The sequence below is a fragment of the Perissodus microlepis genome, chromosome 19 (genome assembly GCF_051167445.1).
Source record: "Perissodus microlepis isolate ML-2025 ecotype Zambia chromosome 19, ASM5116744v1, whole genome shotgun sequence".
Lineage (NCBI taxonomy): Eukaryota > Metazoa > Chordata > Actinopteri > Cichliformes > Cichlidae > Perissodus > Perissodus microlepis.
The window spans coordinates 8,425,266-8,451,330 of NC_140479.1; the positions used below are offsets into that span (position 1 = coordinate 8,425,266).

General features: G+C 47.3%; 1 protein-coding gene across 5 annotated transcripts in view; it reads right to left on the reverse strand.

Annotated features, from left to right (window-relative positions):
- The window catches only part of LOC146365448 (AT-rich interactive domain-containing protein 1B-like), a 156,832-nt gene that overhangs the window by 49,236 nt on the left and 81,531 nt on the right, over positions 1-26,065 (reverse strand). The gene's annotated exons all lie outside the window — the stretch shown is intronic.

Genomic DNA, 26,065 nt, shown 5'->3' on the forward strand with positions numbered 1-26,065 from the left:
GATTAAAGGTTTAGTTTGCGTGTGCACGAACAAGAGCTGGTGGCTTTTCTGGCAGCTACTTTATCCCTGAGAAAAAGTCACTGCAGTCTTAACGACGGCGGTTAACACGGCAGAGAAAAAACATCCCACAGAAGAAACCGCTACACCGGCTGCTGCGGTGAAAATGAATTGTAATGGGCTTTGGTTCAGACCGAGGGTGAGTTCATATTACAGTTTGCATTCCCTGTGGTGAGTAGAGCGAGTGTGTGTGTGCACTTAGCAGATACCCCCCCTCTAAAACAATTCCAGGGAATCCCTGGGAATATCGCTGACAGGATCCTGACAACACAAAGGTGTGCAGGAAGTGGGAAGGACGGCGGACCGGGAGAGAAGGAAGTAAAGAGAAGACGAGCTGAGCTGTGATGGAATGTGATGGCTGCTTGCTAACCACACGCCACACACACTCGGAGGACGCCGGCTCTGTCCCAGCTGTAGATATCTGTGGGGGAAGTCACCTGAATGACCTCGGTTTTCTGGCTGGTGCCTGCTCGGAGAAGGGGAAGGGTGTACGCCAGCTGATCCTACCTGCAGCACCCGGCCTGTTGACCAATGTGCTCGTGAACCACCTGAGCCCTGCGTGCACGGCCACGCCTGTCACCGCACGCAGACGGTGAATAAACCCAGATCTATGCCTACGAGCAGAGAGGCTGTCATATCTGACATGTTTGCTGTAATGTGGTCCATTCTACTTAAAGCTGCACTTTAAGACAACACTGTGGCTTCAAATCATGTGAAAATGGTTCGGCGGTTCCAGTCGAGCCACTCGATGGTTTTGCTGGGTGTAGAAACTGCACATGATTTTTAGGGGTTTTGCTGTTTTTCACACCAGCACGCACCGTTTTGGAAGTTGTTAGGAAGTTTTACAGCCTTCCTACTGACACTGGCGATGGTTAAGATGTGCTGGCATGTTGATTGTGGAAAATCTAACACACGGTGTTGAAACGGCACTTTCTCCTAGGCTGGTCATCAGCTCATTTGCATACATATTTTCAGATTGTGTTCACTTAAAGAAAGCACGAAGCTTGTTTTTCTACATATGTCAGAGCGAACTCGAGAAACGTGGGCTGAAACTCAGTTTATCTGCAGCAGACGCTCTTTGTGTCACAGCGAAACGACTTTTTTCTCCTTCCTCTACCGGCGTGTAAAATCTCAAAAACCAAGACAGGCGTCCCCGATCTCTCCCCATCCATCAAGCGTGGCTTAGCCTGTGGAACTGACAACCAAGTCAGTGTGGCAGTCTGTCCACGGCTGCTTGTTTTGGTTAATGCGATCTCGGCGCTGACACACAAAGCCTTTGTTTTCCATCATGCTGCTGTGAGTGCCCACCCGCTCTGCCAGCCTGCCAGTCTGTCGCCTGGCATTATCTACCCCCGCTCAACTGAGCACACGGGGCACTTGCTTTCCTCTCTCATGCTCTCTCTCCTTCCCTTTTCTTTTCCTCGCCCATGGTACCACTCTGTGTCCCGGCCAATCACGTCAGCCAGTGTTCTGAGCGCAGTGATGTAACGCGCCGCCTCCGCCAATGGGGCCGAGTGTTATTTTTTGGCTGACCGGCTGCCTCGGGTCCATGCCGTCTGACACGGCGGGGTTACCGTGAGAGTTGATGTAACCATGGTGATGGCTTTTCCAAAACACAGAGCTAGTCGGTCGTACAGCTATGTTGTTAACCCACAGGCTAATTGTGTGAAAGGATGGGAATAATTGCATTTCACCTAATTGGGAGCTGTTGCCAGCTTTTCCAGTGGCAGTTTCAGGGTGGGAAAATGCGTACCAGTAATTCGTTTAAAGACTGTTAGACTCATTTGGATTATACACACACTTGAGCACAGCTGTGTGGCCCGAGACCAAAAACGAAGAAGCACTATGGAGCCCAAAAAGCTGGGTGCGCTTTACTATAGAAACGCACATTTTAAGGGACGCTTTAATCGACGTCCTCACCGTCAGCGTTCACGGGGCTGCGTGCTACCTGGCTAACTGGCATGTGCAAAGAATCAAAGGCAGCCAGCGAGTTAACTAGCCAGGCAGGCACGCGGTCGGGGGATCCAAACGCCCAACAATCTGGGGCCCCAATCCAAAGTGGCCCAAATCCAATTTGTTTGGCTCAGGGCTGCAAATTGCTCTGTGCATTGAGTCTCCAAATAGCTGTCAACCACTCCCGCTTGGCGTCCTGTATCGCTTAATTCGCTCCTGGAGCATGTAATTGTCATAATAAGAAAAATATTGAGGTGATAATAACCAGTTACTTTGAGATGCCCCCCCCGCCCGGCCTCGAGACACACGCACGCATGCTCGCTCGCGTAAATGCGGTCGCATATACGCACACATAATGGGCCGAGACCGCCATCTACACATTTCACACAACATTGGAGAGGCAGTCGCTCATGACCCTTCACCTCGCTGGTGTTGGTGCCTGCCTGCGCTCTCGTTTAGCGCTCCTCTGTTTGTGTGTGCGTGACAGGAACACAGGCTGCCGGGCTGTCACAGCAAGACATGCTTGAGCACTGATGCGGCCGAGGGGACAGATGAGGCAACGCGCACACACACACTCCCCCATTCCTCACTCATACTATTGACCTGCTCTCACTCTCACACACTGGCACACACACCCTGGGAGGGGATAAGGCATCAGTGTGAAGCAGGGAGCTGTCACATCCAGCAGACTGCAGGCCTTTTCCCCTGACCATGGTGCTGATGTTGTCTCCTCTCACCACACACTGGGAATTAATCAAAGTTGCTATGGAGGAAGGCACCGAGCGTGTGTGTGTGTGTAAATGTGCTTGTCTGTCTAGACAGGGAGGAGCCAATGGCTGCAGCTTCCTGTGGGCTACAGGAAAACAGAGCAGTGAAGAAACTAGCCTCTCTCCTCTCTTTCCCGTCTACACATAAAAAAGCCTGTTTTTTCTGTCTGCCCCAGTCAGAGGTGCAGCATGGCTCAGGGCTCTCCACCAGCTGGCTCTCCAGCTAACCCGAGCCTGAAACACAAACTCAAACAAAGCGACCGAGCCTTCGAAAACAACCTCCCTCATATGGACTTTTATAACTCGGCACCAAATATAAGAACACGGCTCCGAACTGCGCCCTAATATTTTCCTTTGGTCCAATACGGACGTCTGCACTCGTCGTTAGCGGTCAGCTCCGTCAAATTACTACACATAAATATTTGATCTCGCTGCGAGAGTCTCTGGGCACACAGGTTGTGAAATATCTGCACAAATGAAGGATTACATTTTTAAAAATTCAGCAGCAACATCTCTTGAAACAGGCTTCCTATTACTATAGATAATCAGAGAACAGCTGTCAGCAGTGTTCACGGGAACTCTGTTTCTGGAAATGATGTTTTTGAATTATTTAAATGTCACTTCTTAATGCTGTTGGCACCACAGATCGAAAGCCCTTCACTGCACTGGGGGAGGCTGTGGGAATACTTCCTATTTGGTCCCTCAGTTCTTTCAGCGGACTTTTGTGCCGTGAACATCTCTCTTCACAGACGTGTAAAAGACTAAAGAGAACCGATCAAACCTTTTTCAGCGTGCGCGCAAACCCGGGAGTATCATTTCAATGTGAAATGTGAACATTACCTTGAATTCTTTTCAGTGTGCATTTCATTACAGCGCTGATGTTTTTTACCGGTGTGACTATACATCCATACAGGACCCGCTTTCACAGGTCAAGAGTGAAATCCATTATGATGTTAAACCTTGAAAAAATGCGTGCTCGGCTTCGCCGCGCTGCAGCGCGTGCTGAAATAACACCTCGGTGGGCTCAGAGGCCGGTTTTATTCTCCGTTTCTCTTCTCTGGGTAAATACGATGATGTAAACTGTAATTAACTCCAATAGTTATCGTTTGCAGGCCTGAGGGACAGTTCTTCTCACGGCAGCGCCGCGCTCGTTTATCGGCTCCGGCCGCAGTACTTTCTATCTTTATGGTGCACTGGAGACGAAGAGGAAACGCTATTACACAAAGATGCTTTTTTATCCTCTCCCCAAACCGTAGATTGAGGCAAAATCCAAATGAAATGCCATGCAAATGAATCCAAATGGACTGCTGAATGTCTGCGCGCGTGCGTGTTTGAAAGAGGGTTTTAATGCGATGCCCCATGTAGAGCACCAAACCGTAATACCCTTCAATAAGTGCTATTAAGCACAGAAATAAGAAGAGAAATGAGAAGAAGAGAGACACTTTGTGGAGGAAGATTTAACATAACACCCACTCCATAATTTCCCTCTCTGATGTCAATCAGCTGGAATGTGTACCGAGGCTGCGGCGATGATGGTAATTGGTGACGATGATGAGAATTGATAGAAATGAAGATCATTTAGACACTCGCTAGCTGCGCATTATCATACATCGTGCCACCGTTTTAATATTTTTCTTTCGTTCGCGCAGGACTGTGCAAACAAGCCTGTGCAGGATACGTGCACGTGGGTGTGCTGATGTATTTATGTGCGTGTTTGTGAAGATAAGAGTTTGTGAAGAGTCTCTGCCACTTCCCGAGGGTATCAAAGTAAAACCTTCTGCGAGGATGAGAGGCAGACACGGAGACTCCAAATACACTCGGGGGAACTCTTTGCAGAGATGTTTGCCATGCTTCGGGCTTGCCAAAAACCCATGTGGGCTTTAGGCTAGCACCCAGCAGGCAGCGAAATATGTTAGCGTGCCAGCCCACAGACCTCTGCTAGGTGCCACGAGCTTCGAGGATGAGTCTCGAGCGCCTCGAGTTTCAAACTGCCAGTCATTTACGCCTGCCCTGGACCGCCACGGCTCCTTTCATTTGTCCACTGACCATGACTTGGCAACAGTCAGAGCACAGCACGGTATTTAGGGTGTTATGCTAAAGCACATTAGGATACTCTGCATAAAGTCCTCCATGTTGGTTTGCACGGAGGTTTTATCAGGATAGTGACCTGAGTTTCTTTGTTTCTTTGATCTCCCAGCTGTGGCTTGAATGGTTTTATGCCAAGAATCATGCATGAATCAGCTCTGTGGATTCCAGTAGTGCATTTTAGCCCTAACCATCCCGGTTCAGTAAAACCAACCAGATGTCACAGGCGAGCCGATCTGATTTGGAAACACCGAGTCGCCTAAATCCTACTTTGTCATGTATTTCACTCCTACTGTAATCTGTGACCGAGGCTGCACGTTCATCGTTCATCGAAGTCACAAATTACACAAGAATTATTTTTCCAACAACTTTTCCTGCTGGCGGTTCATCTTTTCTATACAGTCAACGATCAGGACACTTAAAGTCGGTGAGGATGTGATGTTAAGATTGATGCACAAACATTTACAGGTGTACAGGTGTTTTTTCGCACACCTGGCCTGCTGGGCAGCATGCTGTGGAGCTGTTTTAGGTGTAATTAGGTTTTCTAAGCAGTCATAATGCTGCATTTGTAAGGTGGAGCGATGATTCCCGGCTCTAATGTAAATATATGCAGAAGCAACTCTGCACGCTGTTCACAGGACACAGGCCTGTATTACTGAGCAAAACGCTAGTTTGAACCACAATTTGTGAATACAGAGGAACTATTTTGTGGTTTAAAGAGCAGCCTGCACTATTTGGAAGTCTACATTGTTAAAGACAGTCCCTTTGCTCTCTGTCTGTTTTTGTTATCCGGAACAAAAGACGCCTAAGAACAAACCGTTCAGGGCTTCCCAAAGTTGTGCAGAGGAGAGCCACAGCAGCACTAAAAAGAAATTGTGCTTTTCTTTTCACTCCTGCTCCCGCACACTTCACAAAGCCTCGACAATCTCTTGATGATACCGCTGCATCTTGATAAGAGCGAACGAAAGCTCTCTTTGTTTTTCAGCACCGGCGCCGGGATGAAAACCTCAGAGCGGTCCTGGAGTTAAGGGGTCAAAGAGTCGTGCGGACGCCCGATACAGGATACCAGCAGAGTCGCCGGGCTGGGGGTCGACGCTGACATCGATTTCACCGAATTAACAATTACTGCTTGTCGTAAGATAGGATGGGGGCTCGCTGAGTGATAACTGCCCGGCTCTTAAGCTTCTCATACTGTGGAGATACGGGGAGGGCCACTTTGAAAGGGACATTTGAGGCCCTATTACCCCTAAGCTGTTAAAGACGCTCCAAATCTAGCACCGCTTGTCTCCAAACCAGAGGGATTAGTGTTGAGTTTCATTCCGATTCCCCCTGATAATATGCCAAGCTGTGGCAGCTAGAAGTGCTTAGCCACTGGGTCGTATTCACTTAACGCCCCCCACGGTTCCCAGCACCGGGCGTAATGACAGGAAAGCGATTCGAACGAGCGACATCATCCTTTAAGTGGCTAAATGCACACAGAGGCCGGCCATCTTTGCTCAGGTACAAAGTGGAAGACGCCGCAAACACCGCCACCTTTCACGCGCCACGCTCGGTCATCGGTATGCTGTGGCGGTTTAACGGCGGCCGAGCCCGCTCACTGTCAGAGCTGCTGAAAGTTTTTTTCATTAGTCCTCAAAGGTTCTTCACACTTTAGTTCTTAGTGCACAAGCCGACCACGCGCGCACACACACACACACACACACACACACACCCTATTTGTTCTGCACGTATTGGTTCTGCTAATGTTTTTATTTATGGCATTCCAGCATGACATCCTGCCATCCACCCTCCCCCTCCTCACCTCTCCACTCACCCAAGAGAGAACTGAAAAACAACGCATGACACACAGTGTGCATGTGTGTGTGAGAGAGAGAGAGATGGAAGGAGAGGAGTGAAATAAAGAAATAAATAAAGGGGCCCAAATTCCTCATTTCTAATTCAACTGCTCGTTCAGCTTAACCTCTCTCTCCTCAGCAATTAAAGCGCACGCCACATCCTTCACGCTGCGTACAGCCGAGGCTAAATAATGCAGGGGGCATCCAGCACCCGCATCCTTTATCATCCCAAATGACAGCCATTTGCATATCTCCCCAGTCAATTAGAGCGCGGCGGAATAATCAGCCCATAATTGGGGGAGAGCGTCGGTAATCACCCGCCCTGGCACACCGACAGGGCCATTGGAGGAGTGAGGGGGGAGAGGTTGGGTGTGTGTGTGTGTGTGTGTCGGGGAGACAGTCCACCCGACTGCAGACTCTTCACTTCAAACTAACACGTCCAAACAACGAGCCCAACTTCTCCCTGTAATGCTCTCGTCCTCGCTCTTCACTAATTTGCACGTAGCAGCTGCCTCGGTCTCTCAGACTCGGCCGCATTATTTCTAAGCGATATCTTTCATCAAAATGGGTCAGTAAGGAACTTTAATAGCGGCAAAACACAGGTTTCCTTCCAGATGTCATTTCTACATCAAAGCTCTGCTGGCGTCCAAGCAGGATTCGACGCTTCGCGATCGCTGACGTCAGTAATATGTTTTATTTCCGTGCCAGCGATTCGGTGCGCGGATCTGCCCAAGGTAACGCGGAGCGACATGTTTCTGCCTGCCTGTGAGTCTTCTGTGAAAGCTTTTAAATTCACACCCTATTCCTTTTATATGGCAACAAAGCAGAACAAGGACCAGCCCAGAACATTGTGAGAAAGACCGCTGAGACACTGGGAGGAAAATCCCTCGCCTGTCCCCTTTAGATGCAGACAGAGTCGTTTCATGGAAGTTTTCTGGGCAGCTTTGAAGTGCAGCAGCTTCATAGCCTGTGTATTTCCTGCTGAAAGGGGAATGACCATTTTTGTCAAACAACGTTTCCTTTAATACACTGTAACCTCCCTTTCCTCGGATGCTTTGGTGCTGTCCTCTGAACATGACAAATAAAAGGATGACTGGAGAGAGAGAGGGAGAACGAGGGGTTGACAGTAATGGGTGCAGAGTGTGTGTGTGTGCAGAGTGTGCGTGCACGTGCAAAAGAACATCAGAGAAACCCAGGCAAGGTTAGTTGCCGTCTGCAGCTCCATCCTTTGTGTTTCCCCAGCTGCTTTCTTTTACCCCGTGCCTTTGTGTTTACTCTACCCAATCCAGTTCCATGCTAGCCAGCGCCGCCTCTGTGGCTTTTCAGGTTTACTGCTGCTTTGGAGAGATGAAACACTTCTCCTTGATAGAAGTTGCAAGAAATAAAGACAGGAAGTTGGAGCCTGGGGGGAGGGGATGGAGATGGACAGTGCGGGGAATGACGGCAGTGATGATTTGGTGCAATTTAACCTCCACAGACGGGGCAGAGCAGACGATCTGTGAGACAAAGCAGTTCAAACAGAGACAAAAAAGACGTTTGTGACGAGACCACAGAAAACACAAGAGTGGCAGCGTCCTTTACCGGCTCTCGCCGTCCACAGGAGGAGGAAACATCGATTTCCTTTTCGCTCGCTCTCTCTTTTTTTAAGGGGGTGTCTTTTTCTGTTTAATCCACCATTCCTCTACTCTCGGGGGATCTGTGGCATTTCCTGCCAGCCAGCCAGCCCTGCGCTGCATCACTGTCAAAATGACTCTGATCAAAACAGGGGGGAGGGAGGGGGATCTGGTTTAAGAGTCTGGCTTGATTGGTGCATGGCTAAACTCTTCCCCCATTGGACGTTCCGCCTGTCGGCGCGTCTGCCTCGGAAATCTATCAGCCCGAGCTGCCGATCAATAACGGGAACGGTGGAATTTGGAGACACGTCTTATCGTGATCTGTGCACACTAAGAATTCCTGTGCTGTAAATTCATCATTTGCTGCAGCATCAAGGCAGAAAATCATAGCAATCACTGATTATTTTGGGGAACAATATTTGCTCTGTTTGACCTTCAGCTGGGATTATTCTGCAGCTCAGATTGAGGAACGTACATCCATCATTTGTTCACGGAGCTTATTTCTAACTGAAACTGACCCCAAAAACTTGAATCAAAAATGTATACACAGTTTTTCTTTTGCTGATTATGAGAATGAAAAATAAAGTAAAGCGAGGTCCTGAGGGGACATGTTTGATCTCTTATGTGGTTTCTACACTGTCTCCATATTCATAAGGAGACCGAGCAGGTGAAAAATGTCGCCACAAAAATTAAGAGAATTATTTGAATATTTAAACTTTTGTGGGACGTTTAAATATGTAAATGGTATCGTCTCATTAATTATGCACTCATCTGCATAAATCTGTAATTTGGAAAGAGCAAAACAAAATATAAAAATAATTGTGCTAAAAGTATAAATTGAGTTTGATCATGTTTGTGAGTCTGCGTTCACGAGTTTGTGGCCGTTTGTCGTTACGTCCGCACGCAGGCGGATGACTCCATCTGTCCTGTTGTAGTATCCGTGCATCCTCATGAGGAGCTTTCTAAATGACCGCCGTTCACTTTGGCTGCTAGCAGAGGAATAAAGGATTCTCAGGTCGATCAAGTCATATGAGGTTATTACGGCAGACAGACAGCGGCCCTCCTCGTCAGCCCACATTTCAGAGCGTTCAAACAAACTTTTTAGCGGTGAAAACAAATTGGGCTCACCATCAAAGAGACTTTTCAAAAAGCCATTTCTCTATGCCAGTTCAAAAGAAGCCCGGTTGGTAAACAGGCATGGAGAATTCACAGCGCAAATATTGCAGGAGGTCCAAATGGCTGGAGCTGCACCACAACAAAGGCGCAGGGAGAAGGAGTGGAGGGGTGTAATTCATCACACGCTCAACAAAAGCAAGTGTGACTGACTGTCCATGACCAAAGAAACAAAACAAAACAAAAAAACTTCTCCTTAATTGGAGAAGCCGTTGTTTTTTTCATTCCAAAGCCTCTCCATCTTTGCTTTTTTTCTCTCCATCCAATTTCGCGCTGCTCAGTCCGTCCTTGCCCTCTACGCCTCCTCCCCAATCTCCTTCTTTTTTCCTTCCCCTCCCTTTTCCCCCGTTTCTTCGTTAAAACAGCTGTGAGTTATTCTGGCCTCCGACTCAAATTAGAAGCCAGACAGCAGGAAGAGGGAGAAAGAATTAAGGGAGAGGAGGCTAAAGAAAAACGGGTCGGGAAGAAAGGGGATGGTTGAGAAGCAGAGAAACCTCTGGGTGCTATACGGCTTGTGAGATTTCTTAACAAACAGACAGGCGGGCAGAACGAGGCCTCGCCGCGCATACCGCCTTCCCATCTACCTCGGGCAAAATCTCATTTGTCGGGGATTCGGCTGAAGACCGGAGGACGGAGAGACAGACGAGAGCGGCAGCGGCGGCAGACTCGAGCCGTCATTAGCTATGCACGAGACAAACTGCTGACACAAAGTCACACGGCGTGCTGAGCGGGGGATTGTGGGTAGGCAGGAGGAATCCATCCCTTCGTCCGTCCACCTGCCTATCGATATCCACGGCTCTCCCTCGTCTGCCTCCGGTTTTTGCAATTACAATCAAAAGACAGCATCCCGCCCCCCCGAGCACCGACTGACGGCTTGGATTAACCGAGATGCGGAGAGGCCTTGGGATGCTGTGTGTGTTTGCATGCGTCTGTGCCTGTCAGCAGCCCTTCCTGTCCGTCTCTGCCTGCATCCTGTATTGTTTTGTATGTGCGGCATGCTCCGCCGTCAGGATTGATGTGCCAGCTTCTGCGTTTGTGTCTCTGCCTGTCTATCAGGTGATTTTTGCTTAGATATTTGCAGTGTGGGCTTGTGCATGTCTGCACTGCTGCATTAGCATGAATCACAATGCAATTATGCATTTCAATTAAATCCCACAGTGTGGATCACTTGGAGGGTTTTTTTTGGCTAGAATCTGCAAATATATAATCAACTGATTTTTGCTTTTTTCATCTTCAAAGGCTGATAGATATTAATATTTGATTTAAGCAGCATCTTAACAGGTACAGACAATTTTAAAGAGCACGCTCAGAGCTGCGGCTCTACGTTTAAAAGACACGACAAACACAGACACGGAGAAACGTAACGAAAAGTGACAACACAAGCAAATCAAAAATTTGAGGATATGGAAAGAAATCACAAAGCTGTCAGAGACAAAAGAGCGTACACACGCACCCTCCGAATTAACTTCAGTGTTGCGCCGCCACGTCAAACATGCAACCGTACCGAAAGCCGTCCCTCAGAAGGCAGCGGATAAAGTGAGAGGAACAAAAACACGTCAATCTGCTTTGTCCAAAAGAATCTGAGCTGCTGCGTCTTCTGCAGGATTGTTTCTTTAACTCTTCCCTGTTAGACATCGACCGACGTCATCCATCAGGAACGACAAACGTGACATGACAGCTCTGCTTAGACAGAAGATGACTCACAGCAGCGCGCGGCGAGGCCGCGGCGAGAGCGGTGCGCCACGCGCTTCAATCTGCTAATCTCACTTTGTCCTGAAAAAAGGTCGAACGAGGGCAACTCTGGCAATTAACAGCTCGGGCTTTATTTGTTTTTAGCGCTCAATTCTGCCAAGAATCCACAGAGCCCGCCCTAAAGGACGCTCTTAATCTTAGAAATATGCCAAAGTTGTCATTTTTTATTTAATATTTTCATTTGAACTCATTTGACAAATTGGTAAATTCACACAGCAGGCCCTCAGGACATCTGCAATAATTGGATTTTTAGAAACACAAAACATTTTTGTGCAGATAGCATCGTGCTTGTGCTGCATACTTGTTTTAGCCTTTGTCTCAGAGTAGAAAGCAAAAAGCTCGTCAGTGATTGGTTCACTGTTCCAACATTTCCAACATGAAGCGGCGCCGGTGATAAGGACGCGGGAGGCCGGACTGACCTGCGAAATAATACACAATCTATAAATACGCCGGCACCACACTGATTCCTATTTACAATTCATACGAGTCGAGCTCCCAGGTTGCATATTCGCACTCTGGTCGGAGATGGAAAGCCATCCCAGACGCTCGCGCTCTACCCGGAACAGACACCGGCCAGCCAACCAGAACGTCCTCACGGAGCCGGCGAGCCAATGGCCGCCCGGCTGCGTGAGCGTGAGCGCGTGTGATGTAAGCGCGGGGAAAGCAGAGGTGACAGCGGCGCGAGGCTGATCTAATAAAGGGAGAAGATGAAACGCCGTCAGATGCTGCGGCGAGCAGCTCAAACCCCAGCAACGTTTGGTAAAACACACACGCGTCTCCTCCAGACTGGCTGCTCACACACGCACGCACACATTCTGACACACACGTTTCTGCATGATAGACAGTTTCATAGTGTCGTCGCTGAGGTGTTGGCCTATAAAAAGCAGTGCTGATATGATTTAATGGGCGAGTCTTATTATAAGACTGTCGCTGGGCCAGTGTAATCTGGCTAGCGCTCCGGGGCACGGCGCTCAGACACATGCACTACAATACTCGGCAGCAGATAATATTGCCATGTGCTACGTTGCTATTATAAGATAGAGCCATTTGCCACAGTGATGTGCCGTGTATAAGACTGTCATTTGGGAAGGAGTGATTTATGACTGTGAGGCAGGAGAATAAAGACAGATTATTTTTATTCATGTGTCCTTAGAGGCCAACTTCATTCCTCTTTTGTTTGTACTGCACTTATTTTTACACCGAATCAAAGGGAAACGGTCCTGTGCGAAACGCACTGAGCACCATATGGGCTTTGTGGTATTTATATAAGCTCCGTGGAGTCTGGACCACCCACTCAAAAACTGCACAGTGTCACTTTGACATTGATTATGAATCTGCACTTAATGGAACGAGATCCTTCTGTTAGCTGTCTTCCAATTTTTGCTGGGACTAAATTGCTATTAATTATAAATAGCGGAGCAGCTGTCTTAAAATATATGACATATCTACGAGGGTATTAGAAACTGCGGCGATATTGCCTCTCCTGCCACTTTTAATATCAGCGCCCTGGCTCCAATCACGGCCTAATAATGGCTTCTCATTACGAGGTGTGTGTGTGTGTGTGTGTGTGTGTGTGTGGGAGGTGGGGGGCTTCAATTTCACTACTTAAAAGCCACAGATGACACCTTGTAAAAAGTTAATTTCATTTTAGACATTTGCAGAATAGGGCTGTAAATTTAAGCTCTGGAGGTGCACCATGAGGCTATCAGCTCTGATAATTGAGATATTGAATAATTAGATGTAAGCAATTTATTATGCGCATAAATGCAAAGCAGGTGAGGGGAGAAGAAGAAAACAACGAGGCGAGTTTTCAACCATTGTTTCCCGGGTGCAACGTCGGAGCTCGACAGGAGATGGCGCCGCACTCGCTGCGAGCACAGACGAGCATGTGATCAGATTCAGGAGAGCAGAGGAGGGGTGCGTTCAGGATCAGGCAACATTACTGACTGCTTCACGAGGCGATCGGCTCTGCTGACGCGCTCGGTTATTAGCGCGGGAACGCCGAGCAACAAATAAAATCACAATGTGATCCTTTCCCATGAACACGAGCGCCATCTCTGATGGGTTTATGGATGTTTGATGGTTCACGACGCCATTGCAACGTTCCTAAAACACTCTCAGACACACTTGGAGCTGGCAGATGCTTGCAGCATGCATCCAACATTTTATTATCTGTGTGTTTCAGGGATTATGCGATGCTTATAGTAAATCACTTAAGATGATTTCATTTGTACAAACATAGCTCTGCACATCATAAAGAAACGCATCTTCACACAGCGTGAGTCTGCAGTCAGTGAACAGCAGAAATGTGCTTGTGTCTCCCTCCTGAGGTTCTCTTCCCCACGTCGTTACTTTTTTAATGCAACAAAGGGACTCGCTGCCAGGTCCATCTTTAAACTGCTTTCATTTTTTGCTGTCAGATAAGATTCAGTTGGACGAGAGGAGAAAGGAGAAGAAAGCTTCCACCTGACTGTATAACCCCCCCTCCTCCTCCTCCGCCCACACACACTCACAGCGTCCCCGCTTCCCCCCCCGTTTCTCTCTCATGGCCTCTGTCTTAATTTCACAGGGGAATCATTTGACAGATATTGCCCTTGAAGAGGCAGCCTGTGCCTCGCCATTGAGAGCAATGGGGGGTTGAGGGTTGTTGGGGAGGTGGGAAGAGGAGAATTGAAGGGGGGTGATGGAGGAGAGGAAGCCACAGAGAGTGAGAGTGATGGGGAGAATGAAGGAGGGGGAGTGGAGGGTAAAAAGTTATTAAGTGGATGTGAAAATGCAGCGCAGCCAAAAAGGTTAAGTCTGGAATAGGAAATTAAAACTTGCATCGCTTTTGGCTTTAAATAGATTTGGTTTCATTACGGGCGCCAAGGCCAGTTAGAGTCAAATCCCTCTGGAGGGAGAGGGGGAAGGAAGGAGAGAGGAGGAAGAGAGACGGTGACACGGGAAGACATTGGGAGGCAGAAAGAGAATACGGAACAATGGGAGAGAGGAAGGAGGCAGACTATCATGCAGTTCACATTCATTTTCAATCTCAGGCTGTTTTTCCCCAAACCCCTTCATAGTCAGGCGAATACCAATTCTACATACCATTACTGATTTAGTACTTAGACTTTAAGTGGAATCCAAGGCCGCTGCAAAGCATGAATACAAAGAACGCGAGTGGCATTGGCTAACAGGTGTGTGACTATTTTTCTCAATCTTTTTTATTTGCATCGACGTTTTATGAGCCTTCGGTGGCTCGAGTTAATTTTCTGACCCTGGAACGTACGAAACCTGCTCAGACCCGTCGCCGGCCGTTACCGAGGTTTGCAGCGCGGGCCGCTTACGTTTCAGATTTCTGCACTCGAAGTGCACGTGCACGCCAACACACACCTGCACGGGTTACGCAGACTGACCCTCTCAAGGCTCTCTGGTTATTGCCTTCGTGGTCTCCCAGGGAAGGACACAATAGAGGCGCGAGATAGATTGGAAGAGAATGGATGGAGCCGAGGAGGGAGGGAGGAGAGAAAGTAAAAAGAATGAGAAGAAGAAGCAGAGAAAATGTGATAAAGATGGTGAAACAGAGACGGGAGAAGAGGAGACTGAGGGAATGAAAGAATTAGAGATGGTAGATAGTCCGAGGTGTGTGTGTGTGTGGAGGTTACACTCTCTTAAAAGATCTTTATCGTTTGCTACCTCTGGCTATGCAAGTAAACAGCAGCAGCAGTAATGAAACAAAAGTTGGAGCATGCATGAATAAATAGGGCATTTCAGCAGAGTTCAGCTCATGACCATTACGGTTCGGATGATTAACTGTAGGCTACTCGCTGCCTGCAGACTCACGTCGCTGCATTTTTCACACTTCTGATTTGTCAGACGCTTCGTGTTTTTAAGCTGAAAGGCTCGTCTCTGCATGCACGCTGACCCCATTTACACCTGTCACACCTGTGCAGGGATTAATGCAACGTGAATCTATGCAGACTGCATATCGATATCGGATCAGCAGGTGCGAATGCAACAGTTCTGAAAGCTGCTGCAGTCGATATTTTTATATTAATATGGATTAAATGACTCAGCTTAATGTGAAAGGAGCTGCTTGCAGTAATAAAGCCGTAGAAAATGATCACCTGATTGTGCGCTCGCTCTCAGCTCAGCAGAGACGTTTTTTTAGCCGTTAGTGTCGAGATGCTCGAGATGGTAAGAAAGCTTATCGATACCGCCGGGATCAGATTCCACTGTCTAGATTCAGTCCGCCTGTTCCTGTTAACCTGGTGCATCTGTGCACAATATCAGCACAAGTATTAGACTTCGTGAGAGGGGGAAGCAGGGGAAGAAGGATGTGAGAGGAAAACAGACGAGCAGAAAGGGAAGCCATTTTCTTCTCTCACACCGACCTCCTCTCTGGCAGGGACAACAAACGCCTGGAAATAAAGAGAGGACAATCTCCCCTCTTTGGCCTTCTCTCCCTACTTGCCTCTCTACTCCAGATTATGAAAATGAGCCAGTGACCCCACAGCTTTCATTGCATATTCAAGGAGGGGGGGGCAATGACACACTCTGGATACTTATAAATAAAATAAGAGCGAGAGAGAGAGAGAGGCCAGAATGGACGATTTAAGACGACACTCTGTGGAGCCGCTCACACCTTCACCCTGAGAAGGTGGAGAACGGTCCAAAAGTGAGACGCCGTCGACTTGATACCAGATGATTTTTACTGTTCATCCTCTCCAAAGAACAGGCGGGAAATACTTGATGAGAGCAATGTGTGCAAATCTAACAGCAGAGGTGGAACGCTCAGCTACAGCATAACAAGCTCACTGTTTCAGTGCGCGACGTGCACGGCTAACGCACCTCACGCATATACACTTGCATAAGCTAACGTGTCAAGTACTGCGTGGCTGTCCCATTTTCCCAGGAGTCAATCTGAGCCTGCACGTAAGATTCGGAGAGCGGGCTTGCGCGTGCACGCTCTCTCTGCAACGCTTTATGTCTGTTGTCAGCGAGACATCTGTAGCATCTCCGGGGCGTACCACAGGGTAGCTAGCTACGGTGGCTCATTGGCAAACATGAGGCGTGCTGCTGTAAAAACACTCACTCCAGACAGGAGGGAAGGAGGGAGGGCTTTACACTGCTGCACAAGGGTTGAACGGACAGTTTCTGTGTGAATGTCAGTGCGAGCGAGCAAGAGGGTTGGAGGGGGGTAGAGAGAGAGTGAAAGGAAAAGGTGCTGAGACAGAAAGTGAAAAAGAAGAGCTGACAGCAGCAGGCGTCACAGTAACACATCATTTCTGAAGACATTTCTTTTCAAACTCGGTCTGACTGAGTGACCAACTGACTGACTGCACACGGCTCAGGTGAAACTAAACCTTTCTTGAATGCTCTGTGATGCATATTGTGAGCTAAATAGCAGGTTGGAGCTTTTGGGAAGTAAAGGTTTCCAGCAGATTGGCAGATAAAGGCTCAGGTGCACAGCGCCCACAGCAGCAGGTAGAGCGGGTGGCATCACATTTAAGGTTAGACCTCAGCCGCCACTAAACCGCTGAAAAACTTTAATATGTTGTTATGGTACAACAAGAATGAGAACCAGGTGTTTAAATGAAAGTTTCACTGCAAATGTCGCTAATGTGACCTTTTGTAACACCTTTAGGGGGTTGATTTTTTTTAAATAATTACATAAGCTGTTACATTTTTAGCTTAAAAGCTTAAAGCTGGCATTAATAGGACGATCAGGCCGGTGCTGATTAGACCACTAAGTGTCTGCTAGGCTTCACCTCCTCTAATTCGAGCCCCTGAACTGAACCTGTCCACCATTTTTGTGCTGTCGGCGCCTTTTAAAGCATTTTTAATGGAATTATCTGAACAATAACGTGGCTGCTGTGCTGTAAACTGTGCTAACAGATCATCCAAAAAGTCGTCACTCGAGGATTTTATTTGGATGTTACTGGACACTAACTAGCAGGTTTCTGCAGTCCACCCTCCACCCATGTGTAGTGACTTTGGCTCCAGAAGTGCAGGATGGGGCCCTTAATGCTGCAAATGAAGCTTCAAAACTCCACAAACTGCTGGGTGATGGTTCGCCCTGTGGTTTGTGTGCAAACTGTGACTGACAGCTTTTATTTTTCACCTCTTAGAGCAGGACAACGTATTATTTACTATGCCAGCTTTGCCTCGAAGAATTTCCCATAGCTCCGAGGCAATGAATATGAATGAAAGGTGTTGTGGTGCCGACACACAGGGACTATTTCTTCTGCACAAAGGTAGAAATCTGCATGGCTGGAGCTGTTTTTCGCTCAGCGGCCTTCTGCCGTACAAACAGGTCAAGAACATTTTGGGCAGTTTGTTTGGACGTGATGAGACGATGACGAAATTTTGAATTCGTCCTCGTCTGCAATGTCATTTCCATTTTCTCTGCTATTACCAGCACATTGCCTTTGTGTGTCTTTCATTTACAGCAAGTAATGCGGTGAATAAAGCAAACACTTTGTAGAGACCTTACTCAAAGCTGAGTGTTATTTATTCACTTTCTCTCCTCGTATATATATTACAGGTTTTAAATTTGTGACCTTCCTGCTACAGCTACAGCAAACTGTTGTCTCTCAATCCACTCGGAAAGTATGACTAGAATTCAGCGAGAAATGAATTACCTTATCATGCAGAAGGGTAAAATCAGACGCTTCAGATATGAAAAGGAGATCTTTTGATGTTGCAAATATCTGCAAACTGCTCAGCATTGTCTGGACACACACACACACAAACACACACACTTAGTGAGTGCTTCTCTTGTCTCTTGGCATCCCGTTGAAGGCCAAAGCCAAACTCTAAGTGCACAGCTTTCCATTTAGGTCTAAAATACGACTCCTATTCCTCCAGCGAGGGAGGCCAGCGCTGTAGCAATGATGAGTGCACTAAGAGAAAATTCTGGTGATGTAGTGTGTGTGTGTGTGTGTGTGTGTGTGTGTGTGTGTAAGAGACAGAAAGTGCACAGGTTAAAGACGGTAAGATGTGATGGGCTGGCTGCCTTTCAAGGCCTATACTTTGTAGCCAGGGAGCTGAGGCTGTGTGTTAATGTGGATGTGTTTTTCTGTATACATCATACATTTGTGTGTGTGTGTGTGTGTGTGTGTGTGTGTGTGTGTGTGTGGTGGGGGGGTATAACCTCACAGCAGAATGGAGAGAGCGAGCACTTCAGCAATGACAAGTAGGTAAACAAAATCATCCGTGCAGAAAAAAGAGAGACCGAGATGGACCCCTAAAGAGGGAAGATAACGGGGATGGAAGCGCGAGGAAAGATAGAAATGGAGGGATAACACGGAAAGACTGGGAGGAGGAAGATATGAGGACAGACTTAATGCAAGAACCAACAGCAGGGAAACTGATGGAAGATTTTAAATAGAGGAAAGGGAAGTGAGTGGCTTCACTCGGATGTATGGAAACCAGAAAAGATTCACTGTTACAAAGAAGGAAGGACGGCGAGAAACACTAAAGGCTAGTAACAATTCAATATCTCGCTGTATAAATTATACAAGCGCCTGCTCCATAATGCATTCACAAACAAATGCAACAAAAGCACAATCGCTGCTGCTCAGCGCTCCAAACATATCGCTTTTGCATGACAGATGGCCCGTACAGGCGGCAAATGCATTGTGGGAAATCTCAGCGTGTCTCTGGGTCACCGGGGGCCGTCACGTATGGACGCCGGCGTTTTGTGTTTACGGCGTCACCGACAGTAACACGAGCACAGTTACTAATCCAGCCACTCGAGCTAAATCACCGGAGTAAGTAGTTCGTGTTCATGAATATTGACAGAGCGTGCACGAGTTATTATGTTTGAGCATGTTTATTTTATGTGTGTGTGTGTAGCATGTGCTGTGCGCGACTGAATTGTTGAACATCTGTATGCACCTCTACCTCCCCGCTCCTATTCCTCCTCTCTGCGTTTCCTCTCCGTCACGATGAAGTCCGTCGCAGGGTCCCCGACCCAATATCCAACGCCTAATAAACTAATACATCATTAATGAGCAGGGAGGGACGGATGCAGAGAAACACAGACGAACCGAGTCCACTGCCAGGCTATAGCAAGCTATTGCGCCACAGCTCAATAGGCTTTCTAACAAGGCTCTGTCCTTGAGAGAGGCTGCATACTAAATACTTCTCCATCGGCCGCCTCGCCAAGCAAGGGGAATTCATAAGTAGAGGACGGAGAAAGCGAGGCAGCGAAGAGGGGTGGGGGAGGTAAAGGAGGGCAGATGAGGGAGAGAGGTTCTCAGAAATGGGAATGAGGAAGAGAGAGAGAGAGAGAGAGAGCGGAAGGGACATGAATCAGTCGGCTTTAATTGCCCTTCCTTTATCTTACTGTTTGGTTTGGGTCAGACTGGCTGTCTGACCGGCTCACGGTAATGACACATGATCAATAACCGGTTTATTAGTGTGTTTGTCTGACTGTGCCAGCTCCACGGCTGCTCGTGGTTGCAGTTGGACTCCTCGTGCCAGTGTGTGCATGTATGTGTGCATGTGTGTGTGCATGTGTGCATGTGTGTGTGTGTCAAAGAGAGAAACCCCACGGGCGCGAGGGGCCGTAAAAGAAAAAACGGGGCATCGCTTAGCTTTACGGCATCTCCATAAAGATGAGGAGGGAAGCCCTGGATGCATCCTCTCACAGGTAGGAACAGTGTTTACACAGAAATGACTCAACTTAAACACATCGCTGGACACACACACACACACACACACACACACACACACACACACACACACACACACACACACACACACACACACACACACACACAGCAAGTAATTTGGAAGGAGAGCGCCGAGAAGCCCTTCTGTCAGTTACGTAGGCTTGCACTCGTGCACACGTGTGCACGCCGGCGGGCACGCACAAACTGGGCGCCTCTAAGCAAACAGTGCCGCAGGCCTAATTTGAATGGAGATAATTGAAAATCAGACTTGTTTATCAGGTTAAACAGAATGACAGACACTCACAAAAGGAGGCAGAGAGAGCGAGCTTAGCGAGTATTAGCATAATGTTCACGGCTGAATGATTTCTAGGTCCATTAGGCCAGGGAAGGACATTTGAGAAGTTCACTCTTCATAGCTGAGGCTAAATGCTGAAATATGACTTAATTTCGAGGTGTTATTCTAAAATGATGTATTGGCATTTTGGTGCTGACGCGACGGCCGTGCGGCAAGTTTGAGAGAACACTGCAGATGAAATGAAAAAGAAAGGAGCACAAATACTCGGGAGAGATTTGGGAGTCTGTCCAAGACTTTCATTATCTTTGATGCAAATGATCAGACCCCATAATTAGGCCTCTCATATTCCGCTCCTTCTTTTTTCTCTCCGTCTCCTTGTGATCAATAAAGCACAGCGTGCAGCCGAGCGGGGCGGCGTACCCCTCTTATGGTGTTTACTTCTCTGGAGGCCGCTGTCGTGGCTCCGAGCCGGGTTGTCCCTTTCAGAATAAATCTCTCTCTCTCTGATTCACAGGCACACAAAACGTGTTAAACAAACTGAACAAAGCACACGTTCAGCTGACGTGAAGCAAAACAGTGTAAATACTGAGAAACAGGCAGATGGAACCAAAAGTATTAGCAAGATACACAAGAATTAAAGCACGCTTTCAGAAACATTCAAATAAAGAATGCAATCAACTCCATCATCACCTGAAATCCACTGACCGCCCTGCAGATCCTCTCAACACAAAGCTTCGAATCAGCAAGAGGAAATACAGTAAACAGCAGACATCCTCGGGCCGCAGCCCAGATCGCCTCAGGACAGCCCTCAGATGATACAACGCTGCCCTCGGCCTAACAAATTAGAACTACACAAAAAAGAAAACACACACTACCTGGAAGGAAAAGCACAACAAAAAGCCCGCTTTGACGCTTTCAGCATCCTAAGTGAAGATGATACTGTTTTAGATTACATGACAGCAGGGAAAATTGGAAACTTAGCGAGACACTAAACAGAGAAACAGAGCAACAAACAGTCTGGGAGAGCTCACACGCTGTGTTCTCACAAAGTGACGGCTACACGTCCTCCCGCCCTGAACCCGACCTCCCCGAATAACCAGAAATACAAAAACGTGCAAGCTTCATGCCGGCAGCCGAAGCCCAGCGTTTACCACAGGATACTGCGTCAGAGGAAACCCGACGAACGCGACAACGTTGTCACGCAGCTCGCTTTTCCGAGTCAGATTCAACCAAACGTCTCACAAACTTCTCTTCTAATTCTTCTCTTTTAATCTGACGAGAGCGACGGGTCCAAACTGTAACACGGGGACAGCCTGCACGGGCCACAGATTCGATTCCACAGGAGAAAATAACAAGTCGTGAGAGTGGGGAGCTGACACACGTGGATGCTGAGGCAGAACGTGTCTCCACAGTGACGGCCTGCTAACAGCTGATTTCACTACACAGATTTAAACATTTAAGTCAGGTTAATGTGATTTAATACTTCAGTAACACAAATGTTTTTGTCCAGGTGGAAAATGGAAGATGACCACGAGACTGGGCGTGGTCAGGGAGGTGTGGCGGTAAGCCTCCTCTCCAGGTGATGGTACACGTGTTTAAAATTAAACAGGGTAACGACCTCAAGCCACTGACACGCACAGACCGGCACGATAACTGTGAACAGCACCGGAGAACATCTAAGGACTCGGTGCAGTTCACCTAGAGGGCGCTGTGGAGCTCAGCCTCCATTAAAACAATGAGACGCTCGGGTTCGGGCTGATAGGGTGTGCTCCACTGAATGCACCTAATCTCTGATGCAGCTGTTTATTGCAGCTGATGTGTAATAAATGCTGCATGTTAAACCTGTAAGAATAAAAAACTGCACTACGGCCCCGATTCTTCAGTTTTTCTTAATCTCACAGGATTTCAGACTCTTTCTCCTCCGTATGCTGTAGCAGCACTTCAGATTAACAATAAAGACCAACGTGTGCCGCGCTGAAAGGATATGCTGGTTGGATTTAGCTCTGCATGACATTCAGGTCAACATCACGACATTAGAACGTTCTGTTTAAATAAAGGTCTGAATGTGCACTGCAGACGATTAGAGAGGTGAAAGGCAAAACACAGGTCATCAGCTGTGTGTGTGTGTGTGTGTGTGTGTGTGGTGGGATTCCCCTTCTTATCCCTGCGATAGGTTAATGATGGGATTAGCTGCTTTGTGGAGGAAAAAGAGCACCGGGAGTCATCTGGAGGACTTGCTGTTCGCTCTCTGCCGCTCTCTCGCTGTTGTTTCGGATATTTATAGTTTATTAGGTTAAAATACGACTTTAATCAGAACTAGATTTCAAAGGAAGTGCTCTGAATATGACAGATTGACAACACAAAAGTGAGCCAGATAAAACAGGCGCGTAGGCAATAGATCAAAGAAAAAGCACTTCTATACAAGTTAATATCCTGGCTCACTGCCCTCGTGTCAGGTACAGACATCCAAAGGTAAAAGTCAAAGTCAAGCTTCCCATCTCCCCGGTGAGGCGGCGTGATTAGCAGAAGGAAGCACAAAGCAGAGTGGGAGACTCAGCAGCACAACAACCAAAAGGTAAAAGTCAGACATTTAAAGGTCATTTATTGTAAAACTGGAACTAAATTTGAAGCCACGTGAAAAACAAAATCACGCCTGATTTATACTCGACTATTTCCTGCTTTTGGTTGCATGATCTCAGCTCTCGAATGCACAATCAAGTCGCATATATCATCGGCGTGCAACAGAAGCTGTATGACTGTAATGACAAAGGGAGAAAACACACATTTAAACAACACTGGAGCCTCTCAGGTAAACTCAGCGCGCCACACGGCAGGAGACGAAACACGTTTAAGGTACAAACCTCAGAAAGGAGGGAATCTACAGCAAGAATCATACACCCAGAAACAGCAACGAGCCGCTGTTTCACAGACCTGCACGCAGAGTCATTAACAGCAGTTAAACAGACCTGGGAGAACAGCAGCAGTTAAGTTTTAAATGCATGCGTATAACTGCAGAAGACCTCCTATGCAAAGCTTGTGAAAGTGTTACGTTTGCTCCAGACGCGTAACACAAAATAAGGTACGAGGCACAGCAGAGATATTTAAATACTTTTAAATATCTCTAATATTTTGCTTTGATGTCTTATATTGGCAGCCAGTAAATGAGCTGTTAGTGATGTACAGGAAACAGGTTCATTATTTAGCTCTTGTTTAACACTTTAAGGGGATTTTAGAGGAACAGATAGTGAGTGAGCCTAAGCCGAGAAAGAGCGAAGGTTGCAGCTCGTTGACCTTAAAATGCCTCAACCAACACTGATGCGCGTGTCCCTGGAAACCGAGCACGTGGTGATAAGGCGAAGGACACAGGGAGGAAAAAATAATAAAATAAAAGCAGAGGACATTGACACTTAACCTCCTTTGGGAATGAGGGTGTGCAGAGGAGGCGAGGATGAGGACAGGAGATTGGGAAGGAGAAGAAGAAGAGGAGGAGAGGGCAATTTGGTTTCCACTCTCCTCTAATCTAATATGTGTAACTGTGACTGATTCTCTGTCCTAAACCAGGACCCCAGACGGAGGGAAAGGGCACCTAACTTCTCCACTCGCCTGAGGGAGATGAACCAAGGAGGGAGAGGAGCTGGAGGAGGAAGATGGAAGCAGAGTGAGGGAGAGGGGCACAATAACGTGTCAGCTCTGGTGAAAAAAGACCGATAGAGCCAATTCCAGAAACGGGAGAGAGATATTCCCAAAGCTTGTGTATTATTGCCGGGATGTTGGACAAAGCAAATATCTACTAAGGCGCAGTAAATCCTCAGAAGGTGTCAACGAACACGAGCGTGCTGGCACCAAAGGACGAGGGCTCCTCAGAGAAGCACCGAATCACAAATTTTTCACACCGCCGTGGGAACATGCTGACTGTGAGGCGAAAAATATGTGAGCCCGTCTGAAAGAGCAGCGGTCTGGTCCTGTTTGGCAAAGTTAAGGTTAGCTATTTGCTCTTTTCACAGTTCACAGGGTAAAAGAAGACTCGGAAGCAATGGGGGATATTCCGCTATTAAGACTTCCCAAATCCTCCTTTTCACCCTGGGGCAATATCCAGTATGGCTGGCCCCTGCTTTGAGACACTAATACCTACCAAACTGATGCACACACACAGTCATGGTCCTTCATTCTCCATTAGCTTATTGATTTTGGGAGGGAGAAAGGGTTTAGGGCGAGATCTCTCTCTGGGTGATGGCTTAAAAGGCAAGGTCAGCAATGCAGTTGTGCTTAAAACGCACACAAAATGTTTATAACTGTTTATCTGTAGACGGTGAGAAGGAAAGCTTTGTCATTAAGGCCCAAATTCCTCAAAATGCTTCATATAGAAGTTTTAGAATAAATGATTTTTGTTATTTAACAGAACAAAAACAGATCTGAAATAAAGGTCCCCCTGGTTTTTTGTTTTTTTAAAAAACTGCTGCAGCTAATCTGCACATTTTCAGAGGTACAAACAAGCAAACAAACAGCTTCTCACGGTGCTGACTTCAAACACAAGAAGAGCGCTCTGCGTTGGAGTCACTCATCAAATGCAGACGCAGTGAGCACGAGGACGAACACAGAAAAAACTGCATGTGCAAATATTTCCATTGTTTTAGCAGCACAGCTTTGGTCTTTAAGAGAACTAAGTAAGGACATGTTGGGCTTCTTTCTGACGGGGTTATCAGCAAAGCTCAGCTCGCACGACTGGTTTTTACATATGTAGCAGGATTCTGCATATCTGGCTGTTATTTTTATTATATGATCAACGTAGCTGCAAACGTCACAGCGTCCTTTCTCTCCACAGCTGTGCAGCTCTGAAGCCATCGCAACCGATAAATTCAGGATCTGTGACACATCCACTCGCTCCTCCACAAGTGGCCAGAATCCCACACATTCTTTACCCGCAGCCCCACATCTGTCCCTCACAGCCACTCGCACATCCTCACGATGCTTTCTCAATGTCAAACAGAAGAGCAGGGAGGGAAGCGTTTATGCATTTAGTGTGAATAATGTGGAGACGCACTTAAGTAACTGTGTGTGTGTCAGAGATGAGTAGCCATGCACGGCTCTTAGATAAGGCCCGCTACGGAGTCCTGAGAGGGACAAGCAGAGCGAGGGAAAGGCAATCAGAGAAACCCTCACTCACACAGCAGCTCTCTCACTCTCTTTATCCCCACACGCACACACACACACACACACACACACACACACACACACACACACACACACACACACACACACACACACACACACACCTTACATATTCTTCTTATTCTCCTTCAGGGGAAAATCCCTCTGTGGTGTCTTTCTGTCCATGTATGAAGACATATTGCATGACCTAAGGTTGCTGTGCATGATTTCCTCCTGTGTCTGCTGTTTGCACAGCTGAGAGCATAAAAACAACATTAAGCTTCTATTTGCAGATGTAATTAGGACGGACTATTTTCCTGTTTTTGAGCCACTTTAGAAGACGTTAAAGTGACTCTCTTGGCTGTTTTAATCAATTTAGTAGACTTTGGGGAAAAACAGCAATAAAGCACATTAAAAATCACTTACCTACATGATGAAGGTGCAGCACATCCAACGGCGACAAAGACACGGAGAGAAAAAAGGAAAAGGCCATAATTATAATGCGATCAGTACTGTGATATCAGTGTAATTACTCATATATTCCATAGCATTTACATATAATTATTTCCATGCAAAAACATGCAATTCATTAATTTTACATGGCTGCGTTACAGCCGGCGTTTGGCTTTTAATTACATATATTCCCAGCAATGTGTCCCAACACTGGTGACACTTTACTGTGTGATAGTGTCTGTGTGTGTGTGTGTGTGTGTGTGTGTGTGCGAGA